This window comes from Telopea speciosissima, chromosome 7 (assembly GCF_018873765.1).
Source record: "Telopea speciosissima isolate NSW1024214 ecotype Mountain lineage chromosome 7, Tspe_v1, whole genome shotgun sequence".
Classification (NCBI taxonomy): Eukaryota; Viridiplantae; Streptophyta; class Magnoliopsida; order Proteales; family Proteaceae; genus Telopea; species Telopea speciosissima.
The window spans coordinates 2227064-2249579 of NC_057922.1; the positions used below are offsets into that span (position 1 = coordinate 2227064).

At 39.2% G+C, this 22516-nt stretch overlaps 1 long non-coding RNA gene and 1 pseudogene across 1 annotated transcript; both read left to right on the plus strand.

Moving 5' to 3' along the window:
- The first annotated feature begins 1551 nt into the window (after positions 1-1551).
- LOC122667292 lies at positions 1552-15792 on the plus strand (annotated as a pseudogene).
- A 5215-nt stretch (positions 15793-21007) lies between these two features.
- LOC122666856 lies at positions 21008-21369 on the plus strand. Its single transcript, XR_006333720.1, has 3 exons — positions 21008-21044; positions 21168-21263; positions 21340-21369. It is a non-coding gene; the product is annotated as an uncharacterized LOC122666856 (long non-coding RNA).
- Positions 21370-22516: the final 1147 nt, after the last annotated feature.

Genomic DNA, 22516 nt, shown 5'->3' on the forward strand with positions numbered 1-22516 from the left:
TCCTTGTTCATGATAGAAATTAATAGCAGTGGCAGCCGGTGCGAGACCATTAACCAAATACGTTCAATCAGGTTTCATTGGAAGCTCTGAGTTTCTCTTAGTTGCAGATCCACAGGTGGTGCAAACCCAAGAAGTTCTATGGTCGTGGTGCTGGTTCATGGTTTCAGAGGTCCTCCCATTAATCAAATAGGTCATGTGTCCAAGGTTTGATTTCTTCATTAATCTATTGGTTGGTAAATACTGTTTTAGTCATGGATTTCTTGTTCTTTATTAAAAGACAAAAGGTAATAATTATATTAGTCTTCTTTGCAATCTCATCTTGTCAATGTTGGTTGATGAGTTGGTTTTGAAATGAGGGAAAGGCTTTAAAGCCCGGGCTCTTGTCGTTGTTTCATGCGCTAACACATGTCGAGAATTTTTCGGGGGCAAATACTTTCCGGGCTTCAGCCAGCCTGGGTATCCATTGATCTATAGGCGGAACATTTTCTGAGTCTTAAGTCTTGAGTTTCACTTGAGGTAGAGGGAGGAAGTTCGCCATGGGTTGGAGGGGTTTGTCAGAAATGGATGCGAGGGCAGGGGGCGGGAGTTGCTGGCAGCAGGAACTGTGAAGGGGGAAGGGAGAGCTGAAGCTAGAGCCAGGGAGAGAGGGAGAGGAATAGCCGGAGGGGATATGGAGGGGAGGGGAGGGAGTTGGAAACGAAGAAGAAGGGACGAGGGAGAGGGGAAAGGAGTAGGAAATTACAAAAACACACCGACAGAGTGATATATAGAATTAAGGGTGAAAAAAGGGTACAAAATATGATTACAACATTGTGTTGTAACCAGGTCGGTTACAAACAGCTCTGCCCTAAAATAAATAGGGAAAAAAGAGCTGACAAGTAAAATAAGGAAGAGATATAGGACAGACAGACAGAGAGAGAGAGAGAGAGAGAGAGAGAGAGAGATGGCCTGTGATCACTGAGCACCGGCATTTTAAAACCCTATCAGTAACTTTGAGCGTCAAATCTCCATCTCTCTCATGTTGTCAACCTTGCTGTAGGCTTGGAGCTACTCTCTGTAGCATTTATTTTTTTGCTCGGCGGAATCCAAAAAAGTAATTTTTCTTTGTAGTTATATATGCTCCTTCACTCCCTTGCCCTTTCTGTTTTTGCTAATTGCAAGATGCAGTGCATCCCTCAATTGCTTGATACCCATGAGAACTATCTTATTAGTAGTATTTCCAACCAGTTGCTGAAAAGGATTTTGACTTTTAGGTTTGTACAAGTTCCTGTTATGTGCATTCGTTTGGAAAAATATCGTTTTCTCTTGGTAATTGGTTGCACTAGCAGAAAAGCATCAGAAAACTAGTAGGTTTTGGTTCGTAGTTCATGTATTCATTATTTTCCGTAAGAAGGAAAGCATGATGTTTCTCCACAATTGTTTATACTAGATGAGTGACCTTAGAGCCTGGAAGTGTTTAAGGTGAAAGAGCATTAGTTTAAACATCATAGCATTGATACTTTCTCTATTTGTGTTTCAGTGACTTTGTTTTTGAATGTATCTGACTCTTTGTTGCATTTTTTTATTGTGCTCAGATGAGTATATTGATGCAGTGGAGGTCGCCAATACGACATGTCTCATCAGATCGTTCAGATTCTCCGGTGAGGAGGAGGAGTCCTCCTCGGAGAGAAAGGTCACCTGAGAGGCGCAGAACCTCTCCAAGAAAGAGGTCACCTGTTAGAACCATTTCTTCTCACAGGGGGAAGTCACCCTTGAAAGAGAAATCAACTCGTGGTAGGTCTCCAAAACCTGGAAGGTCGGTCTCTCCTGTATCACGTTCTTCTCCACACACAAAACGCCTGAAAAGAGCTCAGGCTGAGCACGAGGCTGATAGATTTACTGACAGGGAACGTCAGCGGAATAATGTCAGGGAAAGTGATAGGGGGAGACATAAGGAAAGGGGTGTGGAGAGGGAAGCTCCCAGTGACAGGGAACGGGGTGTAGACAAGTAAATTCTAAGTGAGAGAACTGAGAGGAGTGTTAGAAGTGAGAGGAGATCAGCAAGGGATAGAGATGATAAAGGTTCATCTAGATCAAGACATGGCCGGTCAACCTCACCAACTGATCGTGGTCACAGGAACAGACACAGTTCCCGTTCACCTCCGAGTGCCGGAGCACGCCATGAGGTGTCTGGTGGTATCCACTCCTTCCTCCAGTTCTTCATTACTAATATATGTTTCCTTGCACAAAATCTGAATCAACATTTCCAAGTTAATTAGTTCAAACAATCTCAACCTTTTATTGTGTAAAAGCCCTGTTTGATAGTTGTTCTGCCTATATATTTCATCATAAATGTTATAGAACCTCAGTAATGATATCAGAGGTATGAACTAAACCATTGTATAGAAATTAATGTTTGACATGTTTTATTTGTTTGAGCGCCACTAGTATACAGCTATGTATGATAGCCACTACTGCAATGTTGATTTTGTTCTCTTTCATTACTGTTGGTACCTTTAGCCCATATTTTTTGCTCTAATTGTTCGTTTGTGCGTGTGTGTCTCTGTGTATTTTACTGTTTTTATGTGATGGTTATTCTTTTAACTTCAATTGAATTCAGAATAATTGCAGAAAAGTTCTTTATTTTTTGGGTTTGAAACCCCTAGGCCTTAACATAAAAATTAATAGAGAGCAGCAGATTCTTTTTGTACTAGTGTCTGTTACTATGGTTGATAATGAATGCACACCATTTATTCTTCACCTTTTGGTGCTGCCTGAAGTCTAACCAGTGGTCAAATTTTATTTTGTTTCAGGTAGCATACCCAAGAGGATCTGAGCAGAGCTGGTGAGTTGCTGGTTGAAATTTAAATATTTACATTAAAGTATTGTTTGGATATTCTTAACAGTGAATGGATCCATGGACATTTTCACTCATCAATAACAAGAAGAATAGAGAAGTTTCTATCTGTTCAAAAGAAAAAAAAAGTTTATATGTGCCACTTTCTTAAACCACCTGAACATCATTAATTTATTTATGATTTTAAAATCAAAAGTAAGGAAAGAAGCCATGTCATTAGAAGGGCTTTGTTGTTAAGAACATGGTTCAAGATTTCGCGAAATATCGTCGATATATCGGGATATTTTGGAAATCTCGACAGTACCAAGACGAAATGGCAAGGGGAAATGGAAAAAGTTCATTTTTCGGTGATATTTCGTGATATTTCTTGTGAGTTGTGAACTTGTGACTTTGTGTATTGACTATTGACTATTATGGAGTTTATGAGTTATGACTTATGAGTTATTTTTGTTTCATTACTTTGTTTAAATTTCTTACATGTCTTTTAGTACCTAATCACTGTGTATTTAACTATTTATACATCAGGGTCGGCGACCGTATACTGTCAATCAAGGGTGCAAACCCAAAACACCACTTTGAGTTCATTTTTTTTGCAATATGAAGGTTTAAATGTGTTTATTTAGCTTAAATAAGGGTGTACATGAAGTATTGGGCCTTAATATGGCCAAAAACCCACCGAGATGGAGTGCCGAAATATGGCAGAAAAAATACCATACTTCTGCGATATTTCGGTATATTTCGGCCATCTCGACCAGCTCGAGATACCGAGATATCGCGAGATTTTAAACTATGGTTAAGAAGGCTGAAGTATGGGGTCACTCATTAAAAGGAAAGCGTTTCAACCCTTGTCTTGCTGCAGGACTGAAGTAAGTCCTATTTCAGGTTTTGTCTAGCCTGAAGCCTTTTGGAACTAACACATAAACATTTGTTGATGAATGATACCAATAATTGTTGGTAGTTGGTACCAGTCTTCAAAACTTTAATAGAAATGGTCGAAATATTCGGTTTCAATGGACCTCGAAACGAAATCGCTGCAAAATACAAAGAATACTAATATTTGTTGAAATAAGCAAAACAAAATGATCGAAATGTCAAAATTTGGTCGAAGTAATTGAAATGTCACATTCTTTCATATAAAATACCAAAATCTGAGTCGAAATGAGTCAAAATTGGCAAAATGATTTGAAATTAGGGAAATAAGTTGAAATCGCTAGAATGCTTCTAATTTTTTTAAAACTTACAAGCCTTTGGGGATTCAAACCTTTCCCAAACTCATTTAAGCTCTCACAACAAGATTGCAAAGAGATATTTTCTGTTGACACTTCAAGAAAGAAGTTTGTTCTTAAAGCATAGTATCTTGGTTCAAAAGTGTTTTTTTACTAGATTTGAGGAATGTTTGAATGCTTACACTAGCAAAATAGGGTGCAAAATTATTCTTATCACTTTATTTATTTTATTATTATTAGTACATGTATATTTATACTTAATAAGCATCGCTTTAAGTTTTGTTTCAAAATTATTAGTATTTCCCTTATTTCCCCTCATTTTTCTTCATTTCCCAAAATTGTACCAAATTTTGACCTATTCCGTTGCAATCTCAAACCTCGGTTGGTACATGCACAGATGTTGCTGTTACCTTGCTGTTTGTGTCATTTGTTACTGTGAGAGGTTCACAATTGATACACTATATTTGATAGCCTTGACATGGCTTTTGCTAATGAGGTTGCATACCTGAGCAGGGATGAGGATAAGGACTCAGTAGCTAAAATGAAGGCTACTGAGGAGGCCCTGGAAGAAAAGCAAAAGGAAGTGACTGTACTTGGTCCCACAGCTGATTATATTATAGTTTCTTCAAATTAGTTATAATATTTTGTTATTTGCTCCAAGAACATGATTTGGAGTTTCTGATTAGTTGGAAGCTATATTATGGCCTGAAGAAATTGAGCTGAAGTTCTAAATAACTTGAAAGAAAGTGGAAAATTATGAGTAATCTTATTCTGCTACCTTGACTTAGAGGAGTGGTCCTTTTTGTTTAAAATTATTTACAATATACTTTATGTTGTTATTCATTGTTTCCTGCCTACTTGTTCCTTACCCTTTTGTGTTGTGAAATGCAGCAAAAACCTTCCTTTGAGCTGTCTGGGAAGCTTGCTGCTGAAACAAATCGTGTTAGAGGTGAGATTCTCAATGACATGTATCTTTAATCAGGATCAAAATTCCTATGTCCACATGGCCCGTTTTGTTTCAGTCTAAAATATTTTACAGGTATTTACTTTTATGTATACCAAAAAGAACCGAATTTTGCTCAAGCCATGGAAAAGGAGGAATCCTTCACTGATGGCCATCATTGCACTTGGATGGGTGCCAGTGAACAGTGAAGGGCATTTTGGATCTCTACCAAATAGGGGAGGAGGGAGTAATAATGACTCTAGATTCATGGGTGTTTCCTTCACTGTGGGTGAAAGAAAACTTTCTCCTAAAAAAAATTGGAAACAACCTCCAATTTATTTTTGAAAGAAAAGTTAATGGTAAATTATCAATCATACCATTGACACCCATGATGGACCCAATTATATGGATGGAGTCCTTTACTCAATCTACCTTGTCTAAAAGTGTTTTCATGTTCAATTATAAAAAATACAAAGCACAAACAAATACAAAATAAATTTATAATTACAAATGATTTTTTAGGAAAATATTTTGCTTTGGAATGAATGGAGCTGAAGCGGAACCCGAGTAACAAGACCCTATTTAGGTTCAATGGGTCCACCCAAGAGTTAAGCAACTCAAATAACAGGTATGAGGACAATCTTGTAATTATATGGAACAATATAGGACCCTTTTAAGCTAACAATGAAATCAGGACATGGAGGTAAATGTAATTTAAAAGGCAAGGACTATATTGGAACAAACTTTATAAAAAGGACAAAACAGAATTTCAATTAAGAAGGGGGTATTTATGTAAATAACGAGACCCTTTCTTCTTCCTCACGATAGGAAGAAGAAACCAGCGGTAGGGGAAGGCTTTCAATTGGAAGTTTTCTCTCACCTGTTCATCATTCGACCTGAGAATTAAAACAATGAATTGGCTTTCCCAACCTCTTAAGGACATCCAACTTCAATCCAAGCAACCAACTACGAAACCAGTAACTATTTCCTGCAACCATGGTTTGGCAGTGGTCTGCAGAACCAGCAACGACCTCTGGTTTGATCTCAAAGCAGGGATGGGATTTGTGTCTCAGCTCCTAAGATCCGAATTGCTCTAGAGTGAAGACTCTCTACCCAGAACAGGAGATTGAACAATGAATTGGCTTTCCCAACCCTCTCGAGGACATCCAACATCAATCCAAGCAACCAACCACGAAACCAGTAACTATTTCCTGCAACCAGGGTTGCGGTGGTCTGCAGAACCAGCAACAACCTCTGGTTTGATCTCAAAGCAGGGTTGGGATTTGTGTCTCAGCTCTTAAGATCCGAATTGCCCTAGAGTGAAGACTCTCTACCCAGAACAGGAGATTGAACAACCCTCTCTCAGCCCTACCAGTTCGGCAGTAGCATAAGAACCGAATATTATAAGGAAGAAGAAGAATAGAAGAACAAGAGGAAAAGAGAAGAAGTAGAAGGCGACGAACAACAGAGGAAAGGAAGTAAGAGAGAGAAACACACCAGATAGGGGAGTCTCGGATCTGCTTGAAGTAACTGAGAAGAGAGAAGGGGGAAGCACACTTAGCCAGCTGGCTGTTCTGGCCACGCAGACAACATTCAAACCAATTTACTATTCCATTCATCTAATCCACTCCCACGATGGTGATTACAAGCATATAAAAGAAAAATAAGAGACTCCTACAAATAGAAACTAACACAACATGGAAATTAAAGCAATTAGGAAACTTGAAATAGTAAACTATCACCTAGTGTCTAACTCTATCTAAAACTCCATAATTAAAAATTACTAAAAATCTCAATAATATAAATGAATAAAATCCTAAAATATCCTCCAAGATCAAGACCCAAATTTGGACCCGGTTCTCAAACAAGCTCAGCCCGGTCCAAGTGCTCCGGCATCAGGAGCCTATTGGGATTTGGAGAACTTCTTATAGAGTTGCTTTTGCTTGTTTTCAGTTTTTTGGGGCGTTAAATAGGTTCTGATGGTAACCTCGTTGCTGTCTTTACCTGTTCTCTACTTTCTGGAATCTAGATAATGTTAAAAATCATGAAATGGTTGTGGTTTGATTTTTTACCTGTGAGGAATGTATTTCTTTGGCTGTAGTCTGCATGTCTGCAGTGTGAAAGGAAGAGCAATGACTCTGTCACTTGACTTCTTCCGAAGAAGGTGATGGATGAGGTCCATATCTGTCTTCTGACATTTAGGAGAGATTGTCATTCTTGTCTCAGCTATTTTTCCCTTGCCCTTTGTCCAAGAAGGCTCCAAAATCAATTCATACAATAATTGTTAATATCCTGTTAATCCTTGTTAATTTGAAGTTTCTATCTTTCAGGTGTAACATTGCTATTTAATGAACCACCTGATGCTCGGAAACCAGATATAAGATGGCGTCTGTACGTTTTCAAGGGCAGTGAAGTGTTAAATGGTAATGATGTTCAGTAACTTATTTCCTTAACTTAATATTCCATAAATATATTCTATCAATTGAACAGTTGCATAAAAACCCATTGGACAGAAAAATATTTATGAAACATTCTAGAAGGGTGATTGTGCGTATGTTAATGAAGTCCTAGATTGGTAGGAGACCAACTAGGAGCCAGTAAACCCGGATCTGTAATGAACAGGTGAATTTGTTAGGTTAAAATAGGGTTTTTGGTGAAATTAGGGTTAGGGTTTGGATCGAATGCTATAGGGGCAGGTGTGGAGAGATTGAACAAAAAAAGAAGGGATTTTGCTGGCTGGTTTGGTCTGGGCAGAATTTAGGTTATGGGAATGTTGTTCAGTGATGGAGGGATGTTGTAGTTTGAATGGAGTAATGGGAAAAGAGCTTGGTTCGAGTATTCCAATTGGGCAGGAGAATACTCGATCCAATTATAGGAAGGTGTTGTTAGCTGAATGGTTTGTTAAGAATTTTGGGAGATGGGATGGTTTCAAGAGATGGGTGGGAAAATTAGGTTTTTGGGGTGGTTCGGAATTATTAGGAGAAGAATGGGTATGGATGGGATGATTCTAACTTACTGTTGTTGCAAGGGCAGCTCAGTTGGTTAGAGGATCTTGAATAATTCTTGAGTCTTGATTTTGAAAATAGAAAGAGATCTTTAAAGAACTTGAAGGAGAGCTTCAAAAGAACCACCTGGGCTTCACACTGCAAGGTGTCAATCAGATCAAACACCGATCTCACCAGCCTTGATCAAACACAAGACAAAAATTTTCAATGTAGAAGAAGAGCAGCAAAAGCTTTCATTAATATAAAATTTCGTGTTCTATGCTTGTCCACCTTACAACCTTTTATAAAAGACACAAAAATAGACTCATATTCTTAAAAGGAAAGGCCTAACCGAATCCTTAACCTATTAGGTAACTTAAACTGACTAGGAAACTGAAATACTAAAGGAAATAGACTTAAAACATGGCTGGACTTGTAGAGTCCTAATCCAGCTCAACAAAATAACAATAAAATAGTATGACCACTTAAGTTGTCACATGACCACTTAACCAAGTCACATGATTACTTAAGTGATCACATGACCACTAACCAAATAAAAAGAAATATAGTAACTAATTCCGTATGTAGCCTTAGTACCCATATTTTAGGCCCATAAAAGCGGCCTATTACATAGAAAACCCATGGGATCAAAGGCCCAAAATGTATATTACCCAATCCTAGACTTATTCTTAATAAGTCCATTTCGGTGATGAATCTGCATCATATGTGTACCCTCTTCTCTATTCCCCTGCAACTCTAATTCTCCCCATGTTTTCCCCCTTCTCCTAACCGGTCCTCCACCAATTTGGTATCAGAGCCAAAGATTACCATCTCCCTCTCTGTCAATCTCTTTCATCTCATCTCATTGTCCTTCCTTATATTCTTTTCTCCATTGCTATTCACCATCACACTAGTACTCCCATCTCCTTCGCATTTTCCGTACCACCCCTACTCTTCCTCTCCTTCAACTCCACTGATACCCCAAACATAGCAACCCCCTTGTAATTCCCCCATACAAAAAAAAAAAAAAAAACTCGCGATTCCCAGAAAACACCGCCTCCCTCTGTGACCGATCGCACTTTCTTCCCCTTATAGGGTTGCACACAGTTAAATAAAATAAAGGAGAAAGAAGAGAAGCGAGGGCGAGAGTGAGACAAATAACAAAAAAAGAGACACGAGAGGCCTCATACCTAGTTTCAGAAGACACCATTGCTGGTTCGAACCTCCCCCAATGAACAGGATTTTTTGAGCTTGAGCCGAACTGGACATTGCTCCTGTCGGTTTGCTGGTTTACATTTGTTCTGACTCCTCGTCTGCGATGAAGTTGAAATCGAACTCAACTCTCATCCGCGGCCATTGGTTCGAACATGACCTCCATCTACCACCGCTGTTTAGAAGTCAAGCTTTTGATTGAATTCGAACTCCGTTGGCTATCTCTACTCTCCTCTATCGCAACTCTTTCGTTGGATTCCTTCCCTAGTTCGACGGAGGCTTCGAGAAGTTGCAGATTCCAAAATAAAAAACTATCCTCTAGCGCCTACCGGTAACACGATATACACCCCACCTTTTTTTGCGATTTGACCTTACTGTCCCTCCCTTTTTCTCTTACTCCCTTCTATCCCATAATTTAACTTGTATCCACGTTTAACCCTTTCCCGTTTACATTATACTTGTGTTTATCATTGAAATTTCCATATTTACACCTCTGCCATCCTCTTATAAATTCCCATTTGTTTATTGTTTTGCCATTCGGTTTGTCTTTGAGTGTTCTCTTGCTAGTGATACAAGGGAAAATTACGTGTACACCCCCTGTACTTTGCCTAAAGTATTACTCAACCTGAAGTTTCAAAAATCACACTTGTACACCCCTCCTATTTATAAAAAAACTACAAAATTTACCGTCTGTTAGAATGTGATTGTTAAGTGATGATGTCATCACTGATTTTCATTTGAAATGACCATTCTACCCTCTTCAGGCAAAAAAAAAAATAGAACTCAAATTCGATGTAGTTGAAACCCCTCATTCGTTAAAAAAAAAAAAACTCGTCCTTCCTCGGAATGGGAACAAAATAGGGGATGAAACCATGCATACCAGCGACCACCACTGCACCATGCGGTCAAAACATGGGATTATACCCTTATCATCGAGCACTGGTTGGGAAGCGATGCAGAGGTAGTGGAGCTGTTCCATAGGTTGTGTCAGGAGGTGGTGTATGACATCAACGACAACGATCTCTCTCGGTTGTCTGTCGGAGGTGAACCGATACCACAACCACAGGTGGGACGCATGGAAGGCTAGCTTGAAGCATAACTACTTCAACAATACCTGGGCCATCATCTCCGTCTTTGCTGTTGTCTTCTTGTTGCTTCTCACTTTGGCACAGAGCTTTTACAGCGTTTATGCATACTACATGCCAAACCCTTTAAAAAAAAGCTGCTGAAACCCTTATATATAAGGTTTTAAAAATCAAAAGAAAAGATTAATCCCAATTCTTTGTTTATTACTGACCCCAATAGATCGATCGATTCTGGGAGAAATCATATAATAGGAAATTCTTAATCGGACACTATACAATTGAGTTTTTAAACCTTGCTTTAACTAGTGACATTGTTTGATTTCTTATAGTACCTTACAACAAGAAGGAATTAGGGTTATTGGTGCAATTTCACATTTTTCAAATGGCGACCAACCTTCTCCCTCTCTAGCTCTGCAACTCTCTCCTCTTCCCCCTGACCCTCTTAGTTTCCCTCACTCTGCCACCGGCGAAAGCAGAGCTAGAGAGGGAGAAGAAGGTCGGTTGCTAGAGTGGGGGAGGGGACTCAAACACACAAGGGTATAAGAGTCATTTCATGTCTAAAGGTAGGGGTGGAGACTCAGACACATGAGGGTATAAGAGTAATTTCATGTCTAAAGTATACTTCACATCATCACTTAACGTTGAGATGTTAACAGACTGTTAATTTTCTATTCTTCGAAAAAATACAGGGGGTGTACAAGCACGATTTTTGAAACTTCGGGTTGAGTAGTACTTTAGGCAAAGTACATGGGTTGTACGCGTAATTTTCCATTCATATGAAGGGGAAACTGATGCAAAATTTTATACCCTCACTATCATTGTCAATTTCATTCAGACAATGATGGAATCTATGCAAGCTTCGATTAACTGACTGGTGGCTTCTGAGAAAGGAAAGAGTCCCATGCTATTTGTGGATTCTTCCAACTCCGTCTCCCAAGACTTGTTACCCATCACCCCACCACCACCATTATATGTGGTTGGACGATATAAAGATAGAGTGGACAAAGCAGATAGATTGGATGGCATTGATTTTTATGGGGACCACAACCCCGAGTTATATCTTGATTGGGTTCATAGTTTGGAAATTTCTTCAGATGGTACAAGTGTACAACTTGACAGAGGCCAATAAATTGATATTTGCAGAAGGTAAGTTGGAAGGAATGGTTTGGGTCTGGTGGGTCAAACACTAACAACAGAACCGGACTCGAGGTCTTAGGCAAGTTACTACATGGGCTGAGGTGCGAAATGCGATGGATTGGAGATTCCAACTGGTCGATTACAAGCAAGGTGTACACCTTAAATTTGTGCAGTTGAGACAGGATAGTATGTTAATTGCCCAAGTTCTATTATTTAGCCACTCATTCTGAGTTTGAGTTTGACGAGGAGGTCTAATGTAGTCCTATGTAGGTAGGAGACCTACTAGGAGCTAGATAACAGGATCAATAGCAAAAGGGTTTGCTGGTTCGAATGGACAGCACTAGGTTTTAGGTTAATTCTAGGATTTAGGATGGGAATTTGGGAATGGGTCTTATACGGCTTTAATATGCAGGTCTAGGGGGTCATTATGGGATAAAAATAATTGGATTTGGTTAAGTTTAAAATTCCTGCAGAATTAGGGTTAGGGTTTCGGGTTCTAGGAATTAGGAAATAGGCTGAATTTAGGGTTTCTAATGGTCAGATGGGACTCAAATTGGGATCGAGTGTAGGAGGGAGAGGGAAGGATGTTTGCTGGAAGTTTGGCACAGATCTGATGGTTGGAAGGTGAATGCTTGGGGATCAATCTAAAATTCGAAGGAATAGTTGCAGGTTTTATGGAGGGGATGGAAGGCTGGCTGTAGTGATCTGATTGGGTCGCTGGGAAAGGATGGATTAGGTTAGAGGATGAAGAGGGGAAGGATACATGTAGGAAACTAAAATTACTTACTGGTTTGATCTCCTTCAAAGGCAGCAGCAGCAGCAGCTTGAAGAAGCTCAATTGAAGAAGAAGAAAAACCTCCCGGTACTGGACAGACGCAAGGAGTCGTGAGAGTCCACTCACCCTTCACCTTGAGATCCACAAGGCAACACTCACACACGGGAGCAATGGCAGTAGCAGCAAAGCAGCGACGAAATTGTATTTTTAAAACTCAAAATTATGTGGGGGGAGCCTCCAATGTTTTCTATTAATAATAAGAGCCTAAGGGCCAAATTCTAATACAATTTAAATTCTTTCTCTCTTCCAAAATTGTAGAAGGAGTGTGAGTCTAATAAACAACTTAAAACAAAAGACCTATTTACCCTAACAACTTAAAACACTTTCAATAGCTGAGATTCCTAAGTAACTAATAGGATATAAGATCCTACTAGCCAATAGGAAGTTAGGAACACTTCACTTAAATCGGACCAAATTGAACCAATTGGATGCAACCAATTTGAGCCAGTTCAATTACAAAACAGAAAATAAAACTAAGTATAGCTGAAATAAACTAAGTATAGGCTATACTAAGGCTCCTACTATAACCCTAGGTTTAGGGTGGCTACTTCAAATCGAGGAGGCTTGGATCTACATCAAGGTCTTTGTGGCATAGTTTCGCAATGGCTTGCATCCACAGATCAGTGCCGCACTTGCAGGAAGTAGATTGCTTACCATGGAGGAAATAGTTCAGGTGGCATATCGAGTTGAGGAAAGTTTGAGGAAACCTTACACTCGAAGAACTTTTACTGACACATATTCTAGTGATGGATTGGAGATTCCAACTGGCCGATTACAAGCAAGGTGTACACCTTAAATTTGTGCAGTTGATATAGGATAGTATGTCAATTGCCGAAGTTCTATTATTTAGCTACTCATTCTGAGTTTGAGTTTGACGAGGAGGTCTTTGTGGCATAGTTTCGCTATGGCTTCCTGATATAGATTTATCACCAAATTGGGTTTCTTTTATTAGGAATAAGTCTAGGGTTGGGTTATATACATGTTGGGCCTTTGATCCCATGGGTTTTTTGTGTAATATGCCACTTTAATGGGCCTAAAATATGGGTACATAGGTTGCATACAGGATTAGCCCTATACTTAGTTTATTTTCATGTTTTTAATGTTTTAAATTGAACCGGTTCAACCAATGGTTCAATTTAAGTGATTTTATTAGTTTTTCTTTTAGTTGTTTAGTTGGGTTGGATTAGGACTCTATTTTGAGTCTATTTCAGTTTCCTAGTCAGTTTAATCTAGCTAATAGGTTAGGGATAGGATTAGGCCTTTCCTTTTTAGTGTCTAAGTCTATTTTTGAGTCTTCTATATAAGTTTGTAAGGGAGGTCAGTGCCGCACTTGCAGGAAGTAGACTGCTTACCATGGAGAAAATAGTTCAGGTGGCATATCAGGTTGAGGAAAGTTTGAGGAAACCTTACACTCGAAGAACTTTTACTGACACATATTCTAGCGGTGATAGCTCCCGCCCACACTAGTCATTTTCTCAAGAGAAGTCAGCTTCAGTTAGTAAACCACAGGCTAGGGCGCCTACCTGACCCATTCGTCCTTACTCCCCACCTCGGCGAGGTTTAAACAGACCTTATTCTCCACCTCGACGTGGATATGGCAAAAATTCGGTGATGCCGAAAGCAGCTATTCAATGCTTCACGTGCAAGGGGTACGAACATATGGCTGCTCAGTGCCCGAATCGGTTGGTAGCTTATATTGACAAGGACAACTTCATACCATTTGTACCGGAAGAGCAACGGACAACATAGATAGTTAATTTGGAGGCTGAGCGTGAGATTATTGAGGTCGATGATGATGATAGTGATGACGAGCGTCAGCATTGCTAATGTTATTCATCCTCTCTTGGCTACATAGAAGGTTTCCGATGAGGAAGCTAAAAATTGGCGTCGTAACAGTATTTTATAGACTAGAGTGCGATGCAATAACAACTTGTGTACTATGGTGATTGACCCAGGTAGTTGCACCAATGTTGTCGCTGAAGATGTTGTTTACAAGTTGGGTTTGAAGATGGAACCTCATCCGAATCCCTACAAGGTTGTGTGGGTGAACAACACAAATCTCAAGATTAATGAAAGGTATTTGCTCACATGTTCCATTGGTGGATTGATTCATCAGGTGTAGTGTGATGTCCTCCGTTTGAAAGTCTGCCACATTCTTTTGGGACGTCCATGGTTGGATGACAAGAAAGCCCAACACTGTGGTTATGAGAATACCTATTCCTTTCAGCATGGTGGGCTTGAGATGAAATAAAAAGACAGCTGATACATTTCACCTATGGCGAGTTGACTCGGACGGCATACTTGGACCTCATCCGAACTTTTCAAAGGAGGCGAACTCATGTAGACGCCTTAGCCTGGCTCGACTGACATGACCCACTTTGGAGGCCCAAACTAAGGATTGATACTAAACCGGTTTTCTGGTCTGGCAAAGGCTGGTTGTTTACTTAGGATGCACTCTTTTAATCTATTTTATTTTATTTGAATGGGTAGATTACGTAGGGATTACTTTGGGTAGTTTCCTATTTGGTATGGCTTACTTTGTTAGGTTCTTCTTTAGGTCCTTTCCATTTTTAGATAGGTTTCTATTTCTATGTAAGAGAGTTTTCTCTATATATGCATTGTAATATGGTAGATGAATTCAGAATTGAATATTGAAATTGATAGTATGTTCAAGAGAGTGATTGTGCGTGTGTGTCCCCTCTTCTCTCTTCCCCTACAACTGTGATTCTTCCCATGTTTCCCCCCTTCTCCTAACCGGCCCTCCACCATGTTGCCAGTGATTGAGATGCTGTGAAGAATCTCTATTAAAATTTGAATATTATTGTAGCAAAGAAAATTTCTGATTGTGGGGGTAGTACAAATTTCCACTAGCCAAAGTGCCAAAAACTTTCCAAGCCTCTAATTTTGCCTGTAACTTTGAAAGGGGTAGTGGAAAACCAAGAAATCACCATCTATTCTTCAATGACATTTAATTCTCCTTTGACCTCTTCATTTCCTTCTCCAACTTTTTTGCTGAAAGTCGTAAAACTTATCATTGAAGTTGATTTTTTTTTCTTTTTTTGGGGGGGGGGGGGTGGTTGGGGAAGAAGTTTTGTAGTGTTTTGATCAAACTCAATTGCCTTATTTGCCACAACTTGGGCCAAGTCTACCATTGCAAAGTTTGTACCATGAGGACTCGTTTAATTCTGGGATAATTTATTTCTGCTCAAATCTAACATTTAATCTTTCTGTTGTGTACCTTCGTATTGTAGTGCTGCCCTTAATCTGTGACCTCATAGTTTTTGACTAAGAAGACATTCTAATGGGCAGAATCCCTATATGTGCACCGCCAAAGCTGTTATCTTTTTGGTAGAGAAAGGAGAGTGGCAGATATCCCAACAGATCACCCTTCCTGGTGCAAGCAACATGCTAATTGTTCCATCTTATTTTATGTCTTGTTTCTGGAATTATTCTGTACTTTATTTACTTTTTCATTTTTTCAGGCAAATGGAGAAAGAACAAACTGATGGAACATTAACAAAGCAAGTAAGGTAAGAACGAGCGAGTTTGTATTCTCTGTGAGCAAGTTCTGTAATCTATTACTTTATACCTGCCATTTTCTTTGATATTTAATTCCCTGATGCTAATTGCTTATCTGCATCTGATTTCCTGGCCTTACTTAATGGACCTTGTAAGCACAATGGAACCTTTATTAATGTAGGTTGATTTCATTGTCTCCTTTATATTACCTTGTGTGATATAGATGGATATCTTAGGTCATCTTGATTCTAATTTCTCCTTAACATGTGTTTTTTCTTGGTGCAGGATAATCGTGTTGAACCTCAACGTTATTATGAACTTATTGAAAAAGACACTATTAAGTTTGGAAATAGTAGGTAGGCCATGAATAATATCCAGGTTATACTTGTCCAATCACATGGACTCATTATACATGATTTTTCTTCGGACACACACACATACACACTCACATTTTTCTCTGTTGCATTGAGAATATCTAAATAAGGCCCTATCTTTATCATGTTTCGTTCATAATCGTTGATAACCTAACTAGCATATTTATTACCTTGAAATTATGCTTTTTGACATTTCATTGGACTTTAGGGTTTGGTCACAAATAGAGCACCTAGAAAAATTTCTTTGAATGTTGGAGCAGGATTGGTGAGGGTTTCTCCTTTGCCTGCCTGATCTTGATTCAAAACCAAGATTTGTTCTAGTTTATTATCTGCAAGACCTCTCTATTTATGGCTGGAGTTTTGATGCTGAATCATTTCTACTTGGAATATGCTGACTGCTAACAGAGAACCCGTCTGCAAACATTGCAAAAGACGTAGTTTCTGTTTTATTAGTGGGAAAAAAAAAGTAGCCTTTGAGGCTCTTGTAATGTGACAAATGCTAGTCTTGATGCTTAGGCAGCTATTACTTCATATGGGCTGTATCCTTCTATATCGGTTCACCTTTCTAGGTATTATATTAATTTGTAAACATGGTATCCTTGCTTTGCTGGAGCGTGGGAGGTGAGATTGGAGAAATTGAAGTATAGGGCAAGCAAAAATATTTTTTAAAGGGGAGCAATTTTATGGTTTCCGTCATTTTTTTAGTTGTCATGAATATTTAGTTTTGTACCTTCTGTGTTTTAACTTTTAAGTATGTCAATAGGCATATTAACATTCCCTACAATGAATAGTGGGAAATATTTTGTACCCCCCCAAAAAGAAGAAGAAGAAGAAGCAATGACACATCATCATACTGTTCTAATAAGTTTTGCCCATCCTGTACAATGTATTTGCTAATTATGAAAATAAGATAAAAACCTCATAATAATTATTGTTCCCAGATATGGATGTGCTAATCCTGTTCCATTCCTTAGCTCACATCCAACTCCGTTAGACTTTTTGATATACATCATAGAGTTAACTTAGTGTGCTTGCTTTTCATATTTGAACCATTTCTTGATTTGTGCACAAAATCCTTGTGTAAATCCATCTTGCCTTGAAATTATAAAAAAAAAGAGCCTTGTGGTGAACTGACCTCCAGAATGGGTTGGATGTTTCTTCACAAAATAACAATCTTTACTGCTGCATTTCTAATATTGATGGTGGTCTTGGAGGCGTCAGCCCTCCATTTCTAGTAAGTGTGGCTAGAGAGCATATTTGTTGAGATATGTAACTGATTTGGTGGTTTGTTTTGAATCTTTAGATGCCAAAATCCAAAACCTTCCAGGTAATGGGCCAACGTGCAGCATGATATTCTTCCAATTCTAGGATACCCCCACTACATATATTTATTGGTGGGGGGTGGGTGGATCTATTTTGCCAATGATGCTTCGTGCTGTTTTGTGTTACTTCATGTACGCTTTGAGAAGATAGCCTGGGTGGTACTAAGAGAATTGTTTGAGTGATGGCTGGGAAGAGAGAGAGAGCGAGAGAGGTTTTTCAGGAAAAACCTCTGAAAAAGCTAATCACTCACTAGTCACACCTGGGTCTTTATTTGCCATCTCTGTTCTCTCTCTACCACTCTCTTTTTCTTCTGTCTCTGTGGGTTGGTTTATTTGGGTCATCTCTGTTTTTCCGCTTATCCTCTCCACTTCACACCTCGTCAGGTATTATCTCGAGATGGGTGTCCAAGATAAGACCGCTACCTATCTGATTCTTCTTGTTCTCAACTGAGCTTTTCTGGGTTAGGGAGAGTTTCGGATGTGGGAGAGAGGAGGCTCTCTTGGAGGAGAGAGCCTGCCTGAGAGGATCTGGAAGCATCGTTTCAGTGCTCATAGAGAGTGCCCAAGGCTCTAGTTGTTATTGTCCCTTGTAGTTCTTTCAATCTTCCGTTGATCTGCTTTGTTTGTTTGGCCTTTTTTAAAAAAAAATCTTTTATCTTTGGTTTTTGGGTTGGATATATATGTGGCGCTCTCGATTAAGGAGTCTAAACAGATGGATTCTAGCAAGTGTGTCAGATATGCGCCTGAGCAGGTTGAGGCTTTGGAGAGGGTTTGCTCGGAATGCCCCAAGCCAAGCTCCATGAGAAGGCAACAACTGATTAGAGAGTGTCCTATACTCTCCAACATTGAGCCTTAACAGATCAAAGTTTGGTTCTAGAATCGGAGGTAAGATGCAGAAATGCAGTGACAGTCTGACAGATGCAGTTATACTTGTTCTCTTCCTTCGTTTCATGGAATCTTGTTTGTATTTTTTTTTGGTTTGGATGGAAAGAAAATGTGATCTGAGGAGTTGGGTTTTGTGCGTCACATTTTTTTTCCCCCTTGGTGTCAAAATGTGTGCTCTTCTGGTGGGTTTGGGCTACTTGGCTTATTTTTTCATTCATGTACAAGTGTTTGTTCTGAAGTTGGAGTGGAACAGAACAAGAAAATATTTGGTTTTTGTTGGAATGTGTTGTTACCTGGCTTTGTTATGGTCTTTTATTTCTCTTGAACGCAGAGTGGGTTTGTTTTCATTATTTTATAGAGTATTGGGATGCTATTTTTGGTTTATTTAATAGAAGAAATCTTGATAAGAATTGTTGTCCATTATTCTGAGTGATTTCAGAAAAAGAAAAAGGAGAATGGGTTTGAGAGATGGAAAAGAAGTTGTTTTGATCTAAATGTTCTTGGTGGTACATTTTTTTAAAAAGTGTTTTTTCCTTCCTTTGTCTTTTATGGATTGTAGGTTCACTTCTGTTCTCTTTAATGTTGGTGACTCTGAAAAATAAAAAAATCATTTGTTTTGATTTTACTATCATTCAGGTTCTTTTGGTTCAAAAGTTAGGATATTTGAGTCTGAACTTCACTTTGTTGAAGTTATGTTTTCGTGCGGATTTACTTCTGTTTTACTCATTCATTTGTTGGATTCTACGATAAGAAAGAGATTTGGCTAGAACTTGTTTATGTATCGTTATTTTTCTTGTGAAGGAAATGATGATATTAGGTTATACTTATCTACATTTTAAGGAGTCTAAACAGATGGATTCTTGTGAAGGAAATGATGATATTCGGTTTTCATGGGAATAAATGAAAGGGATTGGGAATCTTTCAACTTGCTTTAGCAGTAAGCTGTCTTGCTCTGCTGAAACCTAAAAGAAGAGCCTTATTTAGACTCATCTTAATTAATTGGTCCCTTTTTCTTTCCTAATGATAATTTCATTTTCGGTGACTATTTTTTTATGAAAAAAAGTATATAGATCATGGTTGTCGCGAATATATTTAAATTTTTTCTAGGTCGGTGTTTATATTTTATATAGTTTTACTGGGTGGAAGGGGGGGGGGTTGTGTTTGTTAAATTGTTTATTTGTTGGGATTTTTTTCTTGAAAATGTGTGATTTGAGAAGAATTTTCCTTTTTTTTGTTGCTAATGTTTTGTAAGTCATGACTACGAAGAACTCTGAAATTTGTTAGGTTTTAATTATTCAGAATGGGAAGAAAAGGGAGAAGTGGAATTTTTTTTCTTAATATTCTTATTTTGTGTATCCCATAATTTTAAATATCCCAAGAGGCAAATTTTGACTCCTATTTTGTTTGAATGTGGTTTGTATAAGTGAAGTTGGTCTATAGTTTGACTTGGAGAATGGGAAGATAAGTAAGAAGTGGAATTTTTATTCTTATTTTTCTTATTTAAATATCCCATATTTTATGCATGCCTACTGCAATATTGAGATTTTGTAGTTAAAGTTTCTGTAAAAACGAGGTTGTATTCGTTCCCCTAAATTTTCTGCCGTAATTGGTTAGGCAGATGCCGTGAAAAGCAAAGAAAGGAAGCATCCCGTCTACAGACGGTGAACAGGAAGCTGATTGCTATGAACAAGTTTTTGATGGAGGAGAATGACCGACTTCAGAAGCAGGTCTCCCACTTGATGTATGAGAATGGTTTCATGCGGCAGCAACTGCAGAATGTAAGTTCCACCTTCATTTGGCTATTAAGCATTTGGGCCACGACACATTGAGAGATAAGATCGAAACTACTATTTGTTATCATTCAAAAGGGAGCTATCTATTGAATGAATTTATGCATATCTGTGCATGTATATCTGCAAATACATGTTGAATGTCAGTTTCTTTCTTGTATGCTGAGTTTATTTTAGCTGGTGAAATGGATCTTATGATTATATAATTAGAGCAATGATATCAATTTCCCATTGGCAGGAAGAAAGGTTCTTTAATGCAGTTAGATGTACCCTTGTACATTCCGCTGGAAATCTTTTTGTAGTTTATTTAGCTTTCCCTGTGAATTTGGGCCACATTTCTTCCAGTATTCGGAGGCACCTCTTGTAGAACCTAGGGTGTCATGAGCATAGGCATGCACACATATTCCACATTCATTAGGGCCAAGTACTCGTCTCTTAGTGGGGAAGAAGATAATATTTGTCTATCCTAGTGTCTATCCTAACTCTTCTATGCTAGGATTCCTTTTCATGTGCATCATTTTCATTAAATTTCAGTAGCAGGTCATAAGATGAAAATACCCTAGTTCAACAATTCAATTTAGCATTTCAATTGTGTTCAGGCACCTGGGGCGACCACTGACACGAGCTGTGAGTTTGTGGTTACGAGTGGTCAGCACCAACAACAGCAAAACCCAACAACTCAGCATCCACAAAAAGATGCTTACAACCCAACGAGGTAAATGAACCAAAAAAACATTTTTTTTTCGTACAAGCTATTATAGTTTCTGCTTGTATTTACTGGTACTTACAGACTTTTTTTCGTCCCGGTCTACTCGTTATAGCAGAGGAGACCCTGGCAGAGTTCCTTTCAAGGCTATTGGAACTGCTGTCGACTGGTCCAGATGCTTGGGATGAAGGTAAGAAAAGTGACTTTATACAGTCTGGTCAAGAACTCAAATGTTAATTAAGTTTTAGCCTAGTTCCTAAGGTTCAAAATCTTTATTTTTTGCCCTTAGTTTTGACTCTTTTTTTTCGTGCAGCCTGGTCCGGATTCTATAGGAATCATTGCTGTTTCCCACAACTGTAGTGGAGTTGCAGCAGGAGCTTGCGGTCTTGTGAGTTTAGAGCCCACAAAGGTAATTTTCTTCAAATTTTTTCAAACCATATTCTTCTATTGATATGGTGTAAAATATTAGTTTCGACTATCTATAGGTCGCTGAGATCCTCAAAAATCGTCCATCTTCTTCACCACTACCAGCCCAATCAGCATCGGTGAAGGTCTGAAGAGAGGGAGAGGAGGTGCAGCTTAAGAGGAGACCATGACTGATGGTGCTCTTAAGGTAGCAAAGTATCCTTTTGACCATGGACCAATGTTCTTCTGTGGGGGAGTGCATATGCTGGCAAGCACAATTAACGGCAAAGGCAACATCCAGCTTGGTTAGGGTGACATATTGTAAAGCGCCAACCACAGAACGGTACTGAGTAGGATCAGAGAAAAGTACACCCCTTGCCAAAGAGGATTTCAGCGTGGAGGCCATAGGAGTGTGGATCAATTTGCAGTCCGCCATACCAGTGCGGGATAGGAGATCCCCAATATAATGAGATTGGGTGAGCAGAAGACCCTGAGAGTGCTTGAGTGCCTCAATGCCAAGAAAAAAATGTAGGGGTCCAAGATCTTTAATGGAGAACTCAAGGGCCAGCTGATGAAGAAGCCTGTCAACCTGAGTACTGTTAGAGTTGGTGACCAATATGTCATCAACATAAACCAGAACATAAAGAGCGTGTATGCCAGATCGATAAATGAAAAGAGAAGGATCAGTCTTGGATGCCTGAACACCAAACTGAACCAAAAATTGAGAGAGCCGTTGGAACCAGGTTTGTGGGGCCTGTTTGAGGCCATAAAGGGATCTGTGTAAATGACAAACATGGTTGGGACGGTTCGAATCCTCAAATCCAGGGGGCTGAACCATAAATACTTCCTCTGAAAGATGACCAAGAAGAAATGCATTACGGACGTCAAGCTGCCAAACGGGCCAGCCATGACTCACTGCAAGAGCTAAAATAGTGCGAATGGTAGTGGCTTTGACCACGGGGCTGAATGTGTCAGTATAATCAATGCCCTACTGTTGATGAAAACTCTTGGCTACAAGACGGCCCTTATACCTTTCAAGAGAACCGTCCGCTTTCCATTTGATCCAGTAAACCCATTTACAGCCAACTAGATTCATGGTAGGGTGACGAGGCACTAGAGACCACGTGCCATTGCAAATTAAGGCATTAAACTCCTCTGTCATAGCTGTCCTCCATTCCTACACTTTGTTAGCCTGTGTAAAACAACTAGGTTCGGAAGGCTGACAGGGGCGTAATTGCATGGGATGGGGAGTAGGTG